General features: G+C 46.4%; 1 long non-coding RNA gene across 1 annotated transcript in view; it reads left to right on the top strand.

The window, feature by feature from the left end:
* Positions 1-1,964, top strand: part of LOC119429449 — a 2,188-nt gene extending 224 nt beyond the window's left edge. Inside the window, exons 2-3 of the long non-coding RNA XR_005187781.1 lie at positions 984-1,157; positions 1,803-1,964. This is a non-coding gene — a long non-coding RNA (uncharacterized LOC119429449). The remainder of the gene's footprint in view (positions 1-983; positions 1,158-1,802) is intronic.
* The last annotated feature ends 5,389 nt before the right edge of the window (positions 1,965-7,353 follow it).

Here is a 7,353-nt window from a genome sequence, read left to right as displayed (position 1 = left end):
TGTGTGTGTGTGTGTGTGTGTGTGTGTGTGTGTGTGTGTGTGTGTGTGTGTGTGTGTCTACAACTGATATATTTTAGAGTCAACCTGAATCAAGATGGCTGCCACAACAAAATGACTCTATATCAGTCAATTTTACAGGAATTGAGTAAAATGTCAGTGTGGTAGTAGCTGAGACTGACCTCCATCTTTTCCTCTGAGTGCTGTTTCATAACAACATCTGTGCTTAAAACTTTGCCATTCACTATTGAAATCAGTTTAATTTGTCTGTTAGCAAAATATATCAGAGACAACTGAAAATATCTTAGTGAAACTCTCAGAAACTAATATTTGAAAAAAAAACATGTAAAACTGAATAACTCCTGAATTAAATTAATTAAAGATGGCCGCCACAGCCAACTGACTTCAGGAAACACCAACATGACTATAACTCAGCCAGTTTGACAGATGTTGAGCTGACAGTTGTTGTGGTAGGAGCTGAGCATCATACTCAACACATACTTTGAGTGTAACACATTGTGCAACATTTTTGTCTAAAACCTTGATATAATTTGTTGGAGTCAGTCCTGTGTGTCTGTTAGCAAAATATCTCATAAACCACTGAACAGATTTCAAAGAAACTTTCAACAATTAATCTTTGGATTAATTATTCAAACTTATTACTGTTTGGAGTCGACCTCATTCAAGATGGCTGCTGCAGCTAATTGACCTCAGCCAACACAGAAGTGTCTTTACCTCAGTGAATTTTACAGACACTGAGCTAAAATGTGGTGTGGTAGTAGCTGAGAGTCATTCACAACATTCTTCAAGAGCTAAGTAATCATGTCAGATTGTTCAAGATATCACAATATCTCTGGAGATAGAACATAAAGATTTTTTCAAGGTTTGATCAAAACATCTTTCAGTTGGATCAAAGTTTTTCAGAGTTCAGAATTTTTAAAAGTTTTGTTTTGTTTCTAAACTTACATGTTTTATTCTTTATTCAGATTGAGTTGGTGCAGTTTGTCAGAGATCAGCTGTTCTTCTCTGAGCTCAGCTCTGAAGTCCAACCCCTCCCATCTGAGACAACTGGACCTGAGAGACAACAACCTTCAGCATCCAGATGTTCAGCAGCTGTTGGATCTTGTGGAGAGTCCAGACTACAGACTGCAGACTCTGAGGTCAGTAGAAGGTTGGAGTCGTTCCTGCTGCTTTCAGCAGAATTGGACTAAAGCCGATTGTTGTCAAAGCAAAGATCAAGTGTTTCCAGTAAACCTGCAGCTTCCCAGTAACTGTATTTCTGAATGAATGTATGAGAGGAGAACAGGGACTGGTTTCAGGATCAAACAGAAAGACAAGAAAAGAAGGAAAGAGCGAGCGTTACTTGAAGGAATGCGGATCACTCACCAAAATAACATGTCATGTGATCATGTGAGGTCTCAGCTGATCTGTTAGTGCTTGGAGGATGTTGTGAATGACTGTCAGCTACTACCACACCACATTTTACATCAGGATCTGTCAAATTCACTGACTTACACATATTTATGTCTAGGCTCAATTTGATTAGCTGTGGCAGCCATCTTGAATTGTGTTGACTCCAAAAGTTAATCAGTTGAAGGTGAACATTTCAGATTTATTTACTGCAAGTTTAAATAAAATCCATCCAGTGGTTTATGAAATATTTTGCTAACAGACAAGCAGGGTTGACTCCCAATAGTTACTAAGTTTTACCCAAAGATGTTGCACAATGTGTTGTGATTGAAGTTTGTGTTGGTCTCTCTGAAAGACTCATTTATCTCTTCTGCTGCTTCTTCTTCTCTCTACAGATGGAGGTGGTGACGTTTGTTGTGGAGAGCTGAACATGATGGTGTGTTTGTGGGAGAAGATGAGCTGTGTCCTGATGATCCACAGAGGTTGAAGCAGCAGCAGCTTGTATGCAGACACTCTGACTGGACTGTTTCTGCTTCTTCTGTTTCCTCATCCACACTTTACATTATCACCTTCAAACATTTACACTTTAATGTTTGAACAATGTGCTATGTTCAATTTATTATTAGACCATGATAAGGATATACTATGTTAAAGAATAAAAAAATACTGTTTGAAATCCAAACATTTCATGTTGGTTTTTGATATGAATATACTTTATCTTTGCAGCGCTAACAGAAATAACTTCCATTGATCTTCAGTTGTTTTAAAGTAAATTAATTTATCTGTTTACTTTGTGCTATTTAAATTTTGTAAGACAAACCAGAACTGAAAGTGAAGGGGTCGGACAAGATGGCGACCGGAACAGATGCAAATTTCAGTGGATGAGCAGCGCTTAGGATTTCTATCCCTTAATTTCATGCTTTGACTATTACTTTGATGCACTAAACCCACGAACAAAGTGTCAACAATCTCTCAAATACTGTTTTTTACTGTGAATATTGAGTTAACTGCCCTTTCTGCCCATCGGAACGCACAGCTAATACAGCTAAATAGCTACATCGCTACAGTGTGGAGCCTCAAAATTTACCAGCATGAAGTTAAACAAACAAGGACAGAAACGCAAGCAGAAAGAAACTTTGACCAACAAAAAAGGTATGACTTTCAGAACACCTATAAATACTTCAAAAACACCACCAAGCTCCTCAGCTGGCGCTGAATCCACTGCTGCAGCATTAGCTAACATCGATCATGACTATAATATCTTTGAAACTCGTGACGGTAATCAAGATGCTGATCATAAGACATCTGACCCTGATACACCGGTCAAGCCAAAAGCAAAAAAACAAAAAGCAGAGCTATCTTTGGCAGACCTGCAGGATAACATTATTGCTACAGTCAATGTGCGTGCAGCCAACCTGGAGGGCATGATTACCAAAAACACAGTGAGCATCGAAGCCCTGAAAAAATCCATAGATTTCACCTTCGCAGAAGTTGAGTCTCTAAAATATGACATGAGAGTGGTCAAAGTCTCCAACGAAAGATATGACTGGCAAATTGCAGAACTGCAACTAAAAAATGAGCTTGATAGATATGGACGGAGATGGAATCTGAGACTCCATGGCATCCCTGAAGGTAACCCAGAAGACATCAAGGCCAAGGTTGTCAGTATCTGCTGTGCTGGGGTGCCTGACTCTCATCAGAAAATTGCAGATGCCATTGACGTCGTCCACCGCCTAAGAAGGTACCAGGGAACAGCAAACAGGCCCAGGACAACCATCATCTGCTTCACAAATGGATCTACATGAGACCTTCTGTGGAAGATGGCAAAAAAAGTGAATATCTCAAAAACAACATACTGAGGTTTTCTGAAGATTTGACTGCTAATGACAAAGCAACACGAAACAAGCTGTGGCCTATAATTGAAGCTGCCAAGAATGATGGAAAGAAGGCTCATTTTGCAGGTACTCCTGTCATCTTCAATGGAAAGGAGGTATGTATAGAGCAGCTTTGATTGGTTCCAAATGGATGCTTCACCTGCTGGTGTGGCTTCCCACACTTAAACTTCATTTGTCTTCTTCCGAAACGTCAACTTGATGAATTATTACACTTGTATACAAGTTCCTTACATTGTTCTGTGTGAACTTATTAACCTGTGTTGTATTCCACACTCAAAGCTGTTAATATTTTTTTTTCTCTCAAGAGATTTATTAAGGGTTTTTGAAGAGCCCATCCCTGGGCTGCCACCTTACCGTGGTGGAGGGGTTTGAGTGTCCCAATGATCCTAGGAGCTATGCTGTCAGGGGCTTTACGCCCCTAGTAGAGTCACCCAAGGCAGATAGGTCCTAGGTGAGGGACCAGACAAAGTGCAGCCCAAAGACCCCTATGATGAGTAAAATAAATGGACTTGATGTTCCCTCGCCAAGACGTGGGTCACCGGGGCCCCACTCTGGAGCCAGGCCTGGAGGTGGGGCACACGGGCGAGTGCCTGGTGGCCAGGCTTTTACCCATGAAGCTCGGCCGGGCACAGTCCGAAGAGGAGATGTGGGTCCCCCTTCCCATGGGCTCACCACCTGTGGGAGGGGTCAAAGGAGTCGGGTGCAATGTGGGATGGGTGGTGGCCGAGGGCGGGGACCCTGGCGGTCTGATCCTCGGCTACAGAAGCTGGCTATTGGGACGTGGAATCTCACCTCACTGGTGGGGAAGGAGCCTGAGCTGGTGTGTGAGGTTGGGAGGTTCCGGCTAGAAATAGTCTGACTCATCTCTACGCATGGCTCTGGCTCTGAAACCAGTTTTCTTGAGAGGGGCTGGACACTCTTCCACTCTGGAGATGCCCCTGGTGAGAGGCGCCGAGCAGGAATGGCATACTTATTGACCCCATATTGGTGCCTGTGTGTTGGGGTTCACCCCAGTGAATGAGAGGGTGGCCTCCCTCAACCTACATGTGGGCGGATGGGTTCTGACTGTTGTTGTGCTCATGCACCAAATGGCAGTTCAGATTATCCACCCTTTTTGGAATCCTTGGAGGGGGTACTGGAAAGTGCACCTCCTGGGGACTCCCTTGTTCGGCTGGAGGACTTCAATGTTCATGTGGGCAAAGACAGTGAGACCTGGAGGGGGGTGTGGTTGGGAGGAACGGCCCCCCTGATCTGAACCCGTGTGGTGTTCTGTTGTTGGACTTCTGTGCTCGTCATGGATTGTCAATAACGAACACCATGTTCAAGCATAAGGGTGTCCATATGTGCTCTTGGCACTAGGACACCCTAGGCTGCAGTTTGATGATCAACTTTGTAATCATCTCATCTGATCTGCGGTCACATGTCTTGGACACTCGGGTGAAGAGAGGGGCAGAGCTGTCCACTGATCACTAACTGGTGGGGAGTTGGCTCCGATGGTGGGGGAGGATGCCAGTCAGACCTGGCAGACCCAAACGTGTTGTGAGGGTTTGCTGGGAACGTCTGGCAGAGTCTCCTGTGAGATTGAGTTTTAACTCCCACCTCCGGGAAAACTTCGAACATATTCTGGGGGAAGTAGGGGACATTGAGTCCAAGTAAGCCATGTTCCGTGCCTCTATTGTCGAGGCGGCTTACCGGAGCTACGGCCACAAGGTTGTCAGTGCCTGTCGTGGCGGCAACCCTCAAACCCGGTGGTGGACACCGTCGTGAAGGATGCTGTCAGGCTGAGGAAGGAGACCTATCGGGCCTTTTTGGCCTGTGGGACCCCGGAAGCAGCTGATGGGTACCAGCAGTCCAAGCGACATGCAGCTCGGGTGGTCGCTGAGGCAAAAACTCAGTCATGGGAGGAGTTTGGAGAGGCCATGGAGAATGACTTCTGTACGGCTTCCAGGCGATTCTGGTCCACTATCCAGCGTCTCAGGGGGGAAAAGCGATACGCCACCAACACTATTTATAGTGGGAGTGGTGCGCTGCTGACCTCAACTCGGGATGTCGTGGGTCGGTGGGCAGAATACTTTGAAGACCTCCTCAATCCCACCATCATGTCTTCCACTGAGGAAGCGGAGCCAGGGGACTCTGGGTCGGGCCCTCCAATCTCTGGTGCTGAGGTCACCGAGGTGGTTAAAAAGCTCCTCGGTGGCAGGGCCCCAGAGGTGAATGAGATTCGCCCGGAGTTCCTTAAGGCTCTGGATGTTCTAGGATTGTGTTGGCTTACGCGACTCTGCAATATTGCGTGGACATCGGGGGAAGTTCCCCTGGATTGGCAGACTGGGGTGGTGGTCCCCCTATTCAAAAAGGGTGACCGTAGAGTGTGTTCCAGCAACAGGGGAATCATGCTCTTGAGCCTCCCTGGTAAGGTCTATTCGGAAGTTCTGGAGAGGAGAGTTTATCGGATAGTCAAACCTCAGATTCAGGAGGAGCAGTGCGGTTTTCGTCCTGGTCGTGGAACACTGGACCAGCTCTACACTCTCAGCAGGGTCCTGGAGGGTGCGTGGGAGTTTGCCCAACTGGTCTACATGTGCTTTGTGGACTTGGAGAAGGCGTTTGACCGCGTCCCTCGGGGAACCCTGTGGGGGGTACTCTGGGAGTATGGGGTAATGGGCCCTTTGATACGAACTGTTAGGTCCCTGTATGACCGGTGTCAGAGCCTGGTCCACATTGCCGGCTGTAAGTTGGACTTGTTCCTGGTGAGTGTTGGACTCCGCCAATGTTGCCCTTTTTCACCGATTCTGTTCATAACTTTTATGGACAGAATTTCTAGGTGCAGCCAAGGTGTTGAGGTGATCCACTTTGGTGGCCTTAGGATTGCATCTCTGCTTTTTGCAGATGATGTTGTCCTATTGGCTTCATCAGATCGTGATCTACAGCTTTCGGTGGAGCGGTTCGCAGCCGAGTGCGATGCGGCTAAGATGAGGATCAGTTCCTCCAAATTTGAGGCCATGGTCTTGAGCCGGAAAAGGGTAGAGTGCCCTCTCTGGGTCAGGGAGGAGGTCCTGCCCCAAGTGGAGGAGTTCAAGTATCTTGGGGTCTTGTTCACAAATGAGGGAAAAATGGAGCGTGAGATTGATAGGCGGATAGGTGCAGCATCTGCAGTGAAGCGGGTGCTGCACAGGTCTGTCGTGGTGAAGAGAGAGCTGAGTCAAAAGGCGAAGCTCTCAATTTACCGATCGATCTATGTTCTCACCCTCATCTATGGTCATGAGTTTTGGGTTGTGACCAAAAGAACGAGATCTCGGATACAAGCGGCCAAATGAGTTTTCTCCGCAGGGTGTCTGGGCTCTCCCTTAGAGATAGGGTGAGAAGCTTGATCATCCGTGACAAGATCTGGGTTTTGGATCAGCAACAACCACAACAAGACAAGAGCAGTTTAACAATTTTTTTGTGAACAGGAAAAACTCTGGTGAAGGTCTGGGTCCTGGGCTGGGTCTAATCTGTCAAGACAGAAGAGTTAGTGGCTTTGACTAAGTTCTGGACGTGCAAGTGAATGTTGGTGTCTGCACTAACCTTCTTTCTTGATGTTGCAGCAGAGTCTGTAGTCACACTGCAGTCGGTGATGTCCCTCCAGAAGAGCAGGTTGCTGCAGTGGAGCAGATTAAAGGACTTGAGGTCCAGAATAGGGAAATCCAGAATTGTGGTCTGTGAGTCGTTGCAGGGGTAAAAAAACCATAGAAGAGGAGAAGCGAGAACAGGGCCGAGTCGTGATCCAAAAGATGTGGTCAACAGGGGCAGGCACAGAGTCAGAAACCATTGGCAGATAGGCAGACAAAATCCAAGAGGGTTCAGGCAAGGCGAGGAGTCAAAAACAGGCAAGGAGTCATGGCAAGAGACAAGATCAGGTATGCTGGATTTCTACTGCTTGAAAGGTTCGAGAATCTGGCACTGACTGAGTGAATGCAGGGAGTTTAAGTAGGGTAGAGAACAGGTGTAGAGCATGAGCTTGATTGCTGGGTGAGAGTGAGTGACAGGAACAGGCAGAGCTTGGCAGGAAAAATCA

This window comes from Nematolebias whitei, unplaced genomic scaffold, assembly GCF_014905685.2.
Source record: "Nematolebias whitei isolate Nwh7 unplaced genomic scaffold, NemWhi1 Nwh_scaf_1270, whole genome shotgun sequence".
Taxonomy (NCBI): Eukaryota; Metazoa; Chordata; class Actinopteri; order Cyprinodontiformes; family Rivulidae; genus Nematolebias; species Nematolebias whitei.
This window is presented reverse-complemented; position numbering and strand designations above follow the sequence as displayed.